Source organism: Crocuta crocuta, unplaced genomic scaffold (assembly GCF_008692635.1).
Source record: "Crocuta crocuta isolate KB4526 unplaced genomic scaffold, BGI_CrCroc_1.0 scaffold145, whole genome shotgun sequence".
NCBI lineage: Eukaryota > Metazoa > Chordata > Mammalia > Carnivora > Hyaenidae > Crocuta > Crocuta crocuta.
Window position 1 is genome coordinate 472,575 of NW_027530857.1, and position 14,964 is coordinate 487,538.

Consider the following 14,964-nt stretch of genomic DNA (forward strand, 5'->3'; position numbering starts at 1 on the left):
ATGCGGTGACGTCCTAACCCTTCTACCTGTGGAATGTGTCTGACCTTATTTGGAAATAGGGCTCTTGCAGAAGGACTCAAGTTAAGGTGTGGTCAGCACGGGGGCGCCTGGGTGACTCAGTCGGTTAAGCTTCCAACTTGGGCTCAGGTCATGATCTCCCGGTTCATGGGTTCGAGTCCCGCGTCGGGCTCTGTGCTGACAGCTCAGAGCCTGGAGCCTGTTTCAGATTCTGTGTCTCTCTCTCTCTCTCTGACCCTCCCCTGCTCACTCTGTCTCACTCTCTCTCTGAAATAAATAAAACCTTAAGAAAGAAAATGTCAGTACGATGGGCCTTTCATCTAGTGTGACTGAGGGCCCCATAACTAGAGGGAAATCTGGATGCAGAGGCCCCCACGGAGAACGCCAGGTGACAACAGAGGCAGAGATGGGAGTGTCCTAGCTGCAAGACCTGGGGAGGGAGCCAGGAAGAAGCAGGGGAGGGTTCTGCCCTGCCTCCGAGGGAGCGCAGCCCTGCTGACACCTTGATTTTGGACCTCTGGCTTCCGGAACTCCGACTGGGTGGATTTCTCTGGTCTTTTTTTTTTTTCTTCCCTAAAATTTCAATATTTCTTATTTTTAATTTATCGTTGACAGAGACAGCGTGAGCAGGGAAGGGGCAGAGAGACAGAAACACAGAATCGGAAGCAGGCTCCGGAGCAGGCTCTGAGCTGTCAGCACAGAGCCCGACGCAGGGCTCGAACCCACGAACTGTGAGATCGTGACCCAAGCTGAAGACAGAAGCTTAACTGACTGAGCCACCCAGGCGCCCCATGGATTTCTCTGGTCTTAAGACACTCAGTTGGTTATACTGTGTTATGGCAGCCCCAGGAAACTAATTTAGGCGGTCAGATGCAAGGGTTGTATTACCTAAATAGGTACTTCAAGGAGTACCTGATGGCGATGTAGAAACGGGCTTTCTGGACCTGGCCAGGCTTTTAAGAACCTGCAGAATGATTTTGTTTCATAACTTTTGTATGAATCAAATAGGACATATTAAAATGAAAGCATTTAGGGGCGCCTGGGTGGCTTAGTCGGTTAAGCGTCTGACTTTCCGACTTTCACTTAGGTCATGATCTCGCGGTTCGTGGGTTCGAGCCCCGCGTCGGGCTCTGTGCTGACTGCCAGCTCAGAGCCTGGAGCCTGTTTCAGTCTGTGACTCCCTCTCTCTCTGACCCTCCCCTGCTCACGCTGTCTCTCTCTCTCTCTCCTAGAAATAAATAAAACATTTAAAAAAATAAAAAAAGAATTTAAAAAAATAAAAATGAAAATAAAAAATAAAATGAAAGCATTTTAAGGGCTCCTGGGTGGCTCAGTCGGTTGAATGTCTGACCTCTGATTTCAGCTCAGGTCATGGGATCTGGCCCTGTATTCGGCATGAAGCCTGCTTAGGAATCTCTCTCCCTCCCCGCCCCCCCCACCCCCACCCCGGGNCATGACCTGAGCTGAAGTCAGACACTTAATCAACTGAGCCCCCCAGGTGCCCCAGTGAACTTTAACAGTAGTTATCCTTAGGATTTCCTATATACCAGATTGTGTTGTGTGCAAATAGAGTGTAACTTCTTTCTTTCCAATCTGGATGCTTTTACTTTCTCACTATGTACCACCAAGAACCTCCAGTACCGTGTTGAGTAGAAGTAGGGAGAGCAGCACCATTATCTTGTTCCCAGTCTTTGGTCTGTAACCATTAACTATGACATTAGTGATGAGTATTCATAGATTCTGTTTATCAAGTTGAGGGATCAATAAATATTTGAGGCTGAATACATTTGTAATAGTCATTCTTTACACAAACTTTATATAAACTTTCTGGGTAGTAAATAGTTTTTGTTAATAAAACTATTCCTAATCAGAGATTATAAACATATTTCTGTTATATATTCTTTTAATAATCTTAAAACTTTGTGTGTCACAGCCAGGTCTTTAATTCATCTCACATTTATTTTGTAAACAGTATGAGGTTGACATGATAACTTCATCATCTCTATGGAAAGGCAGTTGTCCTCAGAGGAACCCAGCATCCCCAGAAACAAGACCTTAAACAGTAATCACAGCCAGCACCTTTCCTGGAAACTTGGATTTAGAGAAACCGAAAGGCATCCATGGAGGGGCCGAGGAAGACCCTAGTGAGACTCTGTGTGAGACCTGGCAATATGCCATGTGTCATATTGCATCTGTCCCTTGCTGTGACATGAAATACCAGAGAGAGCCGGCAGCAGGAAGGGAGTCCTTCACCCGGACAGGCGTAAGGCTGGGGGTTCCGCGGGGATGGGCTGAGGGTAGGAAAACCGTTCTGGATTGTCAGCGTCTCCTTCAGGGCCAAACTGAACAGGCTGTTGTACTGGAATCTAACTAGCTAGATTCAGACCAAGCTCTGAATGCTGCAGCCCTGGTCGCAAGAAAGGTTTTCAAAAAAAAGTCTCAAGTGAAATTGCGTATCTTTCCTTGTCCGGCTGTGGGGTTCAAGAAGTTTGACTCTGCTACTCCCCACCACAATGCGGATAAAATAGATTGAAAATAACTTGCTACCTAGCATCCCCCCAGTGGTATATTATTGATTAGGGGAAACACAGAACAGGATTTTAAACCACTTAATATGGCAGCGTTAGAATCATCAGCAGTTGGGCGAGCCAGGGGGGCTCAGTCTGTTGGGCGTGGGACTCTTGACTTCAGCTCAGGTCATGATCTCGCGGTTCGTGAGTTCGAACTCCGCATAGGGTTCTGCGTTGGCAACACAGAGCCTGCTTAGGGTGCTCTCTCTCTCTCTGCCTCCTCCTCAAAATAAATAAATAAACTTAAAACAAAAAAAGGAATTAGCAGTGATTGGAATCCACTTAGTGGTCTCTCCAGTCAGTCGGTGATTTTATTCAGGCAAGAGCTATGCTGGGCTTGCTCCGGCTGAAGCGGCCGCTGTGGGAATTGCACCCTGCTCACAGCACAGTGTGGCATTACTTTAAGACCCCCCTCTGCCCCCCTGCACATAACGGTGTTCCCGCAGGTCCATCCGTCAGGGTGAGAAATGTGTATGGAGCTGTTGCAGCCCGGGCGGCCCTCTGCTCACACGCATCCCCCGTCTTGGGTTCAAGTTCACTGCTGGGGCAGTTCTGCCCCGTTCTCTTTTCTAACCCCTGCAGTCCCCTCCCCACCCCACCCTCCAGTCTCAGTTTCTGTGGTTTCAGTCACCCCGTTCCAGAAGCAAGCCAGCCTCTTTGTGACCTCAGAAGGTCAGGAGCGGCCTAATGGCGCGTCACCATGTCGCCGTGCCAGCACTGCCCCCCCGCCCCGCCCCCACCACGCGGGCCTCCCACGTCACGAGGGCAGCACAGAAGGCGTCTTGAGGGAGAGCTCACACTCACCAGCTTTTATTACAGCAGCGTAGTGTTTCATGGTCCTATCTTATTCACTGGTTGTCGTTGACCTCTTACTGTGCCTCATTTATAAACTAAACTTTATAACGTGCGTGCGTAGGGCAAAACAGGGTTGTAGGGTTTGGTGCCATCCGAGTTTCAGGCATCCCCAGGGGAAGGTGCCCCCCTCGAATAACGGGGGGACTACCGTATGGACAAGCCCGCGGTGCTGTTGGCCAGCCCTGTGGCCTCGAGCACCAGCCCCGTGGCCTCGAGCACCAGCCCCGTGGCCTCGAGCACCAGCCCCGTGGCCTCGAGCACCAGCTCTGTGGCCTTGAGCACCAGCTCTGAGGGCGTGGCCGTCGTCGCCTCTGAGCTCCGGTGGGATGTGCCCCGTGGCCTGCGCGGCAGCCGCCCTTGGATTGCGTGTCTTGCATTCTCCGTTGCTCAGTCATCCTGGACCCTGGCCTCTGCCTCCTACCCTGCACCCCGTCCAGCGGCTAATGTCCTCCCCGGGACTGCACAGCTGCCCCCTTGCCGCAAGATGACATCCACCTGCGTCGCCGCAGGCCCTCACCCCGTCCCTCTGCTGCTGCCCTTGACCCTGCACACTCTTGGACACGGGAGTCATGGGAGCTGATCCTGCAGACACTCGCTGGCCCAGAGGACAAGCCAGGGACCCCTTATGTTGACCTACAAACTACAGAGTGGCCTCCCCTGCCTCCCTGACGTCATGTCCCTTCTCTCGCCAGGCTGGCTTCCTCGCTGTCCCTGGAACGCAGGGGCCTTCCCTCCTCAGAGCGCGCATTCACTTCCTCTCCTCTCAGACGCCACGAGGTTCATGCTTTTTACGTCTTTGCTCAAGTCCGACCTTCCAGATTCGTTCGTTCCTCAGCGGTGTCTAATCTGCCAGTTCATCCACACATTGAGCTTGCTTTTTTTTTTTTTAAGTAAACTCTACCCCCCCCCCNTGACCTCAAGGCCAAGAGCCACCTGCTTCGCCCGCCGAGCCGCCCAGGCGCCCCCACCTGTGGAGGTGTTGATAGCAAAAGCAGTGTCTTATATTTAGAATTTGTGCTTCCCTATTTTTCAGACTTGTCAGGGGCTTTTTGTTGTTGTACACATCTTATACTTCGTTACTGATTTTGTTTCCGTAAACATTTTTAACATCTTATTTTACGTTTTTTGTATGCCAGAATTCCGTTATCTGACAGTCTTAGGACCCGAGTTCTCCGACCTTTTCTGTTGCCTGTCTTGAGGGTGTGTTTTGTGATGAACTTGAATTCTCAGCTCAGGTGTGTGTGGGTTCTCTCTGGGACTTAAGGAGAGCTCTTCCAGAAAAGAGTGGTCACCAACAAGCCAGGACCACTTTAAGTTAACTTCTCCCCTTCGGGGACCAGACTTGAGATGACAAGTTGAGCCCAAACCTGCGTTTGCCAGTTGTCAAGGGAGAATGTTCTTCTTCACGCGGAGCCGCTTGGCTCCATGAGTTCCTGGGACCTAGGCTCCTGGTTCCATGAATCACTTTGTCTCCCACCCCCAGACGTGAATGGACCCATGGCTCTGCCCTGTGCCTTCTTGGCATTATTAAACTCAGGTCTCTGGGTTCTAGAAATCTGCAATATCTCTGGCAGATTTCCACTCTGTGTTCCAGCGCCTGTGTGGTTTCGGGCTCATTCTCTGGGAGTGTGGTTACGTGTTCAATAGGGTGTTGGTGCCTGTTTAGTTGGTTAAGCGCCTAACTCTTGATCTCAGCCCAGGTCATGGTCTCACAGTGCGTGACGTCGAGCCCCATGGACAATGGGGAGCCTGCTTGGGATTTTCTCTCTGCCCCTCCCCTGCTCACTCTTGTTCTCTCAAAATAAATCAATGAACTTAAAAATAAATAAAAGGGTGTCGTACGTATTGTATTTTCCCCAGCAACCTCAAAAGTTTACTGGGCTGTCATTTTGTTAGGCACAGAGATCTAGACTTTTTCTATACATGTATTTTTCTGTTCACATTTGCATCTTTCATGTAATATTGTGTTGTTGGCTACATGATAATACCTGAATAGTATGGTAATAATCATACTTTAATATGAGACATTTGGGATTCCAATTTATTATTAATAATGTGGTTTTGACTATTGACAAGACTAAATTTATTCACTTTGAAAGATTGTTCTTTGTTATGAGATTATATTTCTCCTACTTTATGCTATTAAAATAGCAATTTTTTAGATGACATGATAGGAAACTGGGTTTTTATTCGTCTGTTAAAATATCTTTGCTTGACCATTCCTTCATCTAATTCTCTGTTTTAAAAGTTCGTATTTAGTTTGGCATTTTATTTCTTTATAATATGAATGATGAGTTTCACAGACTATAAAACATTTTACAGCTTTCTCATCAGGTTTGGAAAAGGATAAGGGACAGATATGTAGAAAACTAAGCAGGGGTGCCTGGGTGGCTTGGTCAGTTAAGGATGTGGCTTTGTCTCAGGCCACAATCTTGTGGTTTGTGAGTTTGAGCCCTGCGTCGGGCTCTGTGCTGACAGCTCAGAGCCTGGAGCCTGCTTCAGTTTCTGTGTCTCCCTCTCTCTCTGCCCTTCCCTGGCTTGCACTCGCTCTCGCTCTCTGTCTCTCAAAACTTAGTGAATGTTAAAAAATTTTAAACCCCACAAGTAACCAAAACATTTATTAACCACAGAAGGACACAATTTTTTAAAAGAAAGATGTGTGATTTATATGCAGTTCATTTATGAGGAATATTTACATAGTTATAGTAAATTAAACACATGGAAAATAAAAGTTATTTTAAAAGTCTACTTTGCATGTATGGGGTTTTAGAGAATAAGCTGACATAAATCACCTTATTAAAAATCCACTGCAGGGTCACCTGGGTGGCTCAGTCTGTCAAGCATACAACTTTGGCTCAGGTCATGATCTCGAGGTTTGTGAGTTAAAGCCCCACATCAGGCTCTGTGCTGACAGTGCAGAGCCCGCTTCTGGTCCTCAGTCTCTCTCTCTCTCTCTGCTGCTCCCTCACTTGTGTATGCTCTCTCTCTCTCTCAGAAATAGATAAACGTTAAAAAAAATTTTTTTTAATCCACCGCAGTAAGAAATTATAAAGTATCCATCTTAAAAACATCAAGATAAATCGAGCTTTTATAGTGTTTGAATATAATGAATTTTTAAGAATACCTTGAGAAGATCATGGTGATCTTTTATATTGATAAGATTTTAAAAATATTGCCAGGGCACCTGAGTGGCTTAGTCAGTTAAGCATCTGACTTCAGCTCAGGTCATGATCTCACTGCTCATGAGCTTGAGCCCTGCGTTGGGTTCTGTGCTGACAGCTCAGAGCCTGGAGCCTGCTTTGGATTCTGTGTCTTCTTCTCTTGCTGCCCCTCCTCTGCTCAGGCTCTGTCTGTGTCTCTCTCTTTCAAAAATATATAAACATTAAAAAAATTTTTTTTAAAGTCCTCAATTTTCATACCAAGTTTTGTAAAGCCTTGTATCTGAACAGCTTTTCAAAAGCGTGTAATACAACATGAGACACAGGGCCATTAACATCCACAACAGCAAATAATGTCATCTGTGGAGGCGTCTGGAAACTATTCACTTTGACAGTGCTTCCTTGGACTTCCGGAACTCCTAGAAGGCACTGCGGTGCTTTAAAGCTGTTCATTGTATTTACAAGAGAAACTTGTATTTTTTTTATCATATTCTTTCTTGTGTGACAAAGGGCTCCCTCTCTGCTACACTGAATATAAAAGTGCATGTGCACCAGTGCAAAGATGAAAAAGAGATCATTTGAAACGGAAATCTCAGGAAATAATGATAAAAACTGAAATTTGAAGGGTGAGGGTAAATACCAGAAGGAAAAGCTGCATGGTTCAAAGTGGCCCGTGTGCCTTCAGCGTAGACCTGGGAGGTGGGGATGGAGGCGGTTTTGTAGCGTTCTTGCCTTGAAAGCAGACTAGCTGAAAACGCAGTAAGAGACAACATGCCATTATCCGAACAAGTGTATAAAGGCATACTCTGTGTGGAGGAGCACCCTCGTCCCCTCCCTACTCCGTTTCTTTTCCCCACCCACTTTTCTATTAAAAAACAACAGCTTTGGGGCACCTGGGTGGCTCAGTCCATTCAGCGTCCGACTTTTGCTTAGGTCATGATCTCATGGTTCATTTATGAGTTTGAGCCCTGCATCGGGCTCTCTGCCGTCAGCTTAGAGCCTGCTTCAGATCCTCTGTCCCCCTCTCGTAAAGTCCCTCCCCCATTTGTGCGCGCTCTCTCTCTCTCTAAAATAAAACATTTTTACAAAATAAAAATTAAAAAAAGCTTTATTGGGATATAGTTCATATAGCATACAATTCACCAATTTAGACTGTACAATTCAGTGACTTTTTTTTCCTAATGTTTGTTTATTTTTGAGAGAGAGAGAGAAAGACAGAGTGTGAGCAGGGGAGGGGCAGAGAGAGAGAGGGAGACACAGAATCTGAAACAGGCTCCAGGCTCTGAGCTGTCAGCACAGAGCCCAACGTGAGGCTTGAACTCACCACCCACGAGATCATGACCTGAGCCCAAGTTGGACACTTAACCGACTGAGCCACCCAGGTGCCCTTCCTTGAGGGTTTGTGTAGCCACACAGGTGTGCAGCCTTCAGCATAGTCTATTTTAGAACTTCCTCATTACCTCAGAGGAAATCCTGTGCACATCCGAATTCACTTGCCATTTACCACTCTTCCCCAGGCCAAGCCACCACTGATTTGTTCTCTGCCCATATGGCCTCGTCTATTCTGTGTATTATACTTAAGTGAAATTGTATGATTTGTGGTCATTTCTTTTTTTTTTTATGTTTTTATTTATTTCTGAGAGAGAGACAGCGTGAGCAGGGGAGGGTCAGAGAGAGACAGAGACACAGAATCCGAAGATAGGCTCCAGGCTCCCAGCTAGCTGTCAGCACAGAGCCCAACATGGGCTTAAACCCACGAACAGTGAGATCATGACCAGAGCTGAAGTCGGATGCTTAACTGACTGAGCCACCCAGGTGTCCCAGTTTGTGGTCATTTCTGAATGGCTCCTTTCACGTAGATAATGTTTTAATTTTTTTAGCATAATGTTTATCAAGGTTCATCTACCTTATAGTATGGGTCAATACTTTATGTCTTTTTATTGATGAATAATATTCTACTTACTGATATGTGCATTTTGTTATCCATTTTTCAGTTGGTGGACATTTGGGTTGTTTCTGCTTTATGACTATTGTGAATAATCCTTCTGTGGACAGTCATGTACAGATTTTTAAGTGGACACAGGTTTTCATTTCTCTTGGATGTATACATAGGGGTAGAAATGCTGGCTTATATGGTAAGTGTGTTTAACCATTTGAGGAACTGACCGACTGTTTTCTAGAGTGGCTGCGTCATTTTGCATTTCGACCAGCAGTGTATGAAGGTTTCACTCTCTCCATATCCTCGACAACATTCTTCATTGTTTGCCTTTTTGATATTAGCTGTGCTAGTGGGTGTGAAGCAGTATCTCCTTGTCTTTTTGATTTGCGTTTCCCTGATAGCTAATGATGCTAAGATGGTCTCATGTACTGATTGGCCACTTGTATATTTTCTTTGGACAACTGTCAGTTCAGATCCTGGCCTATTTGAAAAATTATTTATCTTTTTCTTGTTGAGCTGTAATAGTTCTTTATATATTCTAGATACAGATATCTAATAATAAGATCATATATTATGTGATTTACAAAAATTTTATCCCATAAAATGGGTTGTCTCACTTTTTTGATGGTGTCTTTTCAATCCCAGATTTTTAAATTATGTCCATTTTATCTATTTTTTCTTTTGTTTTTGTTTTGGTGTCGTATTAAGAAACCATTGTTTAGTCCAAGGTCATAAAGATTTACTCGTGTTTCTTTGTAGTGGGTTTATAGTTTTAGCTCTTACATTTCAGTTTTTGATTCATTTTGGTTTAATTTTTGTGTATGGTGTGAGGTAGAGGTCAAGCTTCATTCTTTTACATGTTGATACCTGGTCATTGTGGTACCATTTGTTGGAAACACAGTTCTTCCCACACTGAACACCCCTGGTACCTTTGCTGAAGATCAGTCCCATGGTTTGTTACAGTGCTTTTATGTTTTTGGTTGTTATTTTCTTTAAGTTTCTTTATTTACTTTGAGATAGAAAGAGTATGTGTGTGAGTGGGGGAAGGGCAGAAAGAGGGGGGGGAGAGAGAGAGAGAGAGAGAAAGAGACCCAAGCAGGCTCCGCACCAGCAGCACAGATCACAGGGGCTCAAACTCACCAGCCATGAGATCATGACCTGACCTGAATCAAGTCATATGACTGAGCCACCCAGGTGCCCCAGTTTTGTTTTTTATGTTAGGAATTTATCTTAGTGTAAGGTGTGAGGTAGGGATACAACTTTTCTTTTTTTAATGGCTACCCATTTTTCCAGTATCATTTATTTAATAATTAATTTCTTTTTGCACCTATACCATTCTCTTTTAATGATTGTCACTTCATAATATGTTTCACGGTCTGGTAGGACTAATTTCCCTTTAATTCTCTTCTCTTTCAGGTGAGATTGGGTATGTTCAGGGTTGTATGGCCATAGAAGACCTGGCCCTACTTAGCTTCTGAGATCAGAGTTCTCTTCCCTTTCAAAAAAATTCTGCCTCCCCTTCTTGTTGATTTTTCCATGTGAATTTTAGGACCAGTTTTGTCTAGTTTCCTATTCCCTCGATTGAAATTTCTGCCAGCATCATTTTTATTGGGAACATAGAAATGTATTGATTAATTTAGGAAAAAGTGACATATTTCTGATGTTGAGCCTATCTATCCAAGAGCATTCATTCATGTTTTTCTCCCATTTATTTCTTGTGTTTCCCACAACTTCCCATTTTAAAGTCTTAAAATGGGCAAATATCTTACTGAATTCATTCTTATATTTTCTGTTTTTTATTATTTTTGTTTGCTGCTGTTGCTATTTTTTATTATGTCATTTATGTTTTTGTTTCTATATTCTCCCATTATTTCTTCTGGTTATTGTGAATGGCAAAAATGCTAAGAAAAAGTAGACACAACTTAATCTTAAGTTTGGTTTTTTAATTTAATCATTTGCTCCTTGAGGTTTAACAATAGACAGTCCGATATCTTCTTTGTTTACCATGAGGGATTGCAAAGTTAATTGTTGTGTATACCAGCAGTCTTGAAATTGTCCATCACTTTAATGTTTTTAACCAAAATACCCGTGTTTTTATTTAACATGGATGCTAACAGTGAACTTGAGCTTTTTTAAAACCTAAAATCATTAATGTTAGTATGTGAGAAATTTGTAGGCTAGAAGTCAGAATATATCAATTTACATTTTAAAACTTTTTTTTTTAATGTTTTATTTATTTCTAGGAGAGAGAGAGAGAGAGAGAGACAGCGTGAGCAGGGAAGGGTCAGAGAGAGAGGGAGTCACAGCCTGAAACAGGCTCCAGGCTCTGAGCTGGCAGTCAGCACAGAGCCCGACGCGGGGCTCGAACCCACGAACCGCGAGATCATGACCTAAGCGAAAGTCGGACGCTTAACCGACTAAGCCACCCAGGCGCCCCTCAATTTACATTTTAAAATTGATCTCTTTCCTCAAGAAGTTTATTAATTTAGTTAGAAGGAAAATATACATATACCTGAAGAAGGCAGTTGCGCCCATAAGGAAACATGTGCTCACTGGCATGTAAGTGGTTCCCAGATTCATGGGCATATCAGCCACTTACAAAAAATCCTTAGTTATCATAAAGTTTTCGTCTTATATAGTGTTTGAAATCTCCCGATAAAGTTGATTCATATACTGGGACCCAGAAAATGGAAGCTGCTCCCCTGGACCAGTCCACGTCCCAGATTTAATCTTAAATTACAGGAAACATCTGTGAAGGAGTTTTAACACACACAAATTACAGTCCTCCAACTCAGCTTTGGCTAATGTACCTTATTACCCTAGAAAACAGGAGCTGCTGGCCTTAGATGGAGATGTCCAGCCTCCCAGCTAACCCCCCACCCCCTCGTGCCCGTTTACACATTGCTGTGTCTAATGCTCAGTAAAACTCACTCCTGCTCAAGATCTCTCAGAAGAATGTCTCATTGCCTGTGAGGAACTCTTTTCTTCCAATCTGCAGATTGTTTTCTCTTGACTAAAGGCCCTTAAAGTTACTGCTAAATTGTATTATCATTATTTTTAAGTTTATTTATTTATTTTGAGAGAGAGAGGGAGTTGGGGGAGGGGCAGAGAGAGAGGAAGACAGAGAATCCCCAGCAGGCTCCACACTGTCAGCTTAGAGCTGGATTCGGAGCTCAGTCTCATGAACCATGAAATCATGACCTGAGCTGAAATCAAGAGTTGGAGGTCCAACCAACTGGGCCACCCAGGCGCCCCAAAATTGTATTATTTTTTGTCTTTTGAAATTCCACTGTGTTACTTACTCTGTCTCTGCTGTGAGCTTGTCTGAACCTAAGCATTTTATAGCTCACAAACTAAACAACAAAAAAGACTAATGTCACTTATCAACTAAAAGGACATCTAGCTCTTTATGAAAGTTCGAGATAGGAGGCAGTGGCTTAAATGAGATCATAGTTTATTTACTCCTCAGAAAAACTCAGAGGTTGGCAGCCGAGGGCTGCACCGGCGCTCCATGTCCATGCTTTCTAGCACTGGCTTGCATTCTCAAGGCTTCTTCCTAGCTGCAAATGGCTGCTGGGGCGCCAGCCCTCATGTCCTCTCTAGGCAGGAGGAAGAGGGAAAGAGGAGGAAGGCCAAAAAGAGCTTTCCCTAGAAGTCCTATTCAGTAGTGCCTTTTATATCTGACTCAAAAGAACTGAATCACATGACCTCACTAAGCCGCAGGTGGTGGGGTGGGTTGCAAATGGAGTCTCCTAGCTGGGGACCCTGGCGTTCCAAGCAGCAACCTGAGTCTTATTACTAAGGAATAAGGGAAGAGTGTTCACTGCATAGACAGGAGCCGTCTTGGCCATGGTCACCCTCACCTTGTCCTGGAGCCTCTCTCTCTCTGCACCCTTGACCTTCATCATCCCTTTCTTGTCCAGATCCTGGCACAAAAAGTGCTTCATTGTTGCTTATTGAATACAGCTTTGAACTTTGCCCAGCCGCGGGCTCACCCCCTTCCTACATCTCCTTCATTCTCCTGTCCTGTCTCTGAGCCTTACTTATCCCATCTTTGAATCATCCAAAGAGAAAGATTACGGATGGGATGAGGCTTCCAGGATGGTCTAAGTGTCATGGATAATAAGATACTCAGAGGAGTGAGGTTTAAGAACAAGATCAGGCCAGTAATGCCAGGGGTCAGAAATATCTATTCTAGGGGCGCCTGGGTGGCTTAGTCGGTTAAGCGTCCGACTTTCGCTTNAAAAGAAGTATCTATTCTAGAGGCACCTGACTGGCTCAGTCAGCAGAGCACGGGACTCCTGATCTCGGGGTTGTGAGTTCAGGCCCCACATTGGGTATAGAGATTACTTAAAAATAAAATCGTACCAAAAAAATATCCATTCTATACACCTCTTTGTAATTTTTTAAAAAGCCTCTGTGTCAGAACGACCATGTCAGAATACCTAAGGCTTCTTTAAAGATGAAGATTATAATTGTATCTTATTAATGCAAAGGTAAGATGTGTTCAGTTTAGGAAAAAGAAAGAAAATACAAGTAGGAAAGGAAAGGGAAAAAAATCATGAAAAGGAAGAGAAAAATGATCTCAGCAGTTTCCACCTAGGGAGGGGCATTTCTTTCAGATCTTTATGTGTATAAAGTTGATCCACGCAGGATGCATGTAAGGATATGGAGGTTCGTACTATTTAAAACGTTTTGAACTTGTTAAGCCTTATTTTAAAAGTCCTACTTTATCCTTCAAAAGCAACTAACTTTACCTTTAATGAAAAAATTTTTTGGAAGGAAGTCTTTGTATGTGAATTCTTAATCTTCTCCTTCCCCTTCTCTGAGGACATAGAACAACAGGAAGGTGGGCACAGGCGAGCAGCAGGGAGGGCCCGGGTCCATCCAGAGAACTGACGGTTCAGAGACTCGCTGAGGAAGGTCTTGTTAAGTGAAATGTGCTTACTTATCTGGAGCCGTAGAGGTGGGTTGGGGCTGCTGCAGAGAAAGCTTGAGATCTGACTCTGAAACTTGGTTTCCTTTCATGTAAAATGGGAAGAAGAAGAACTATTGCCCAGAGTTGTTATGAGGATCAAATAGAAAAATATGTTAAAACATCATTTATAACCCACACAGTACTGCTTCTGTATAAAACTTACAAACTGTTAGAGCCCAAAAAGACTTTTGATAACATCTGAACCATGTGCCTCTTAATGTTGAAGAAATGGAGACCCACTGTTTGCTCATATAACGGTACTGAATAAAGAGAACTTTAAGGGGTGCCTGGTTGGCTCAGTCCCTTAAATGCCCGACTCTTCGTTTCGGCTCTGGTCACAATCTCTCGGTTCATGAGTTTTGAGCCCCGCATCGGGCTCCGTACTGACGGTGTGGAACCTGCTTGGGCTTCTCTCTCTCCCTGTCTCTCTACCCTTTCCCTGCTCATGCACACACACTCTCTCTAAATAAATAAATAAACTTAAAAGAGAGAGCCTCTACACTATGATGTTGGGAACAGGAAGCACCGCTGTCACTGAGCACTGTCAGTCTGCACTGAGAACATGACGGTGAACTGCCGTCCAGGTAGAATGTTGTTGTGAGAGCGCACTGCACAAGGGTATCTGTCAAAGTGCCGAGGGGTCCGAAATTTGGTACACAGTCCATTTGCCAAGCTGCGTGCCTTTGGAGTGGTGTCTGCCCAGAGAGGTACCTTTTCTTAATCTGGCCAGAGGTGCCCAGTGCTCTGGGAGAGGACCGGTCTCTCTCTGTGGGGCCCTTGGCCAGCTCTCCCTGGCGGCCAGCAGCACGGCCCCTCTGGGGCGGCGCCTTGGGCAGCTGACGGAGCGCTCTCGCTGGACACCCAGCGGGTCTCTGGCCTTTGGGGTAGCGGGTGGTCGGTCACTGCGGACGGCCGCTGGCCACTCTGCCCTTCTACCCGCTTGCCTTCTCAAGTGGTGGGGCGGATGGCCGGTTGTTTGCACTACCAGGGGCCCTGGGGTCTTAGGCAGGAAGCTTATGGAACTCTTTCTGAATGTTGACATTCTTCGCTTTGTCTTACGGACGTTGGTGTTCTGATGGCCTCTGTTACTGTGACCTGCAGAAGTGTTACAGCCACCTCCTGACTTCGCCTTAGGTCACCTTCACTCCCTTCCAGTCTCTCAGTCTGCTTCAGCTCAGTAGCACTAGGCCCTAACCCCCTCCTCCTCCCTGCCCCAGGACTGGCGGGGGATGGCTGTAGGGTGGGCACCAGCCTCCTTCCAAGTCGTCAGTGACAGCTGTCAGCAGAGTTAAACCGGAAGCATTCTTGTGATTTGTTTCCTGATGAAAATGCAAAAGCAAGGTCTCATAGTCCCAAAACTCTCCTTCCAAAGAATGCTGTGTTCAATATTGTTTATAGGCTCCTTGTTCTTTCCGGTGTCCTCTGATAAAGCTAATTGTTTACGAG